Raw genomic sequence first — 965 nt, 5'->3', positions numbered from 1 at the left:
GACTGGGTTGTAGTGAGACGCTTTGGGCTGGGCTTGTGGGTCTCTAAGTTAGTCGACCCCGCCTCAAAGCCACGATCCAATGGTTAAGCTAAGCAGGCGCTCTCGCGTCTGGGGTAAGTAGGACAGCCTGGCTGGCCCCTGCAGTCTCTTCCCGCTAGGCAGCATCTCCCCATCGACCTGGTCTCCAGAGACCTCTCATCCCGCTGCTCCGTGGTCTGGGTTTCATTTAACACCTCCACCAGGTCTGCGCAGTTCTCACCCATTGTTTAGCCACCGCCCTCCATGATAGAAGCCCTCGCGTAAGAACCAATACCAACTGCCATATACCAGGGAAACAGACAACACCTGTGAAAGTTACTCTGAGTTAAACAATAAGAAGAGTGAAAAGGGAAGCCCACATCCTGATCACATCTTCCTGGAAGCAATCAGAAAGCATAAAAAAGAAAATAACGTAATAAAGATTTAGGGTCTAGAATCAGAGATCTGGGTTTGGAACAAGATTTCACAAGAATCAAGAACCTAAGTTTAAAAGTAAAATCCTAAACTTTTAAAAGAAAGTGTAGTAAGAGGGAACAAGTCCTTACAGCAAGAATCATTCCCATCCCCTCCACACACAGAGTAGACAGGGATGGGCAACTTGGACATTGGCCACCCAAAATGGGGGATGGGGGGCTACAAAGGCAAGAAGTGACTGGCTTACAAGAGGGAACCTAGATCCAGAGGGCCTAGAGGAAGGTCGAATCTCCAGTGAGTAGTATTCAATCTGACTAGGCAGGGCTGATACAATGAAATGCAGACAGGTCTCTTGTGATACAATAGTGAATAATTGTTATCAGGACTGTTTGTGAGGGTTGGAAATGTAAAGGTAGATGTTTTATAGCAAGGAGGGGAGTGATTAACTTGGCAGTCTATGAACGAAGGTCCCTGGGACCATCAAGGGAGAAGAATGGAGAGCAGGACCCTAC

Source organism: Chrysochloris asiatica, unplaced genomic scaffold (genome assembly GCF_000296735.1).
Source record: "Chrysochloris asiatica unplaced genomic scaffold, ChrAsi1.0 scaffold00034, whole genome shotgun sequence".
NCBI lineage: Eukaryota > Metazoa > Chordata > Mammalia > Afrosoricida > Chrysochloridae > Chrysochloris > Chrysochloris asiatica.
This window is presented reverse-complemented; position numbering follows the sequence as displayed.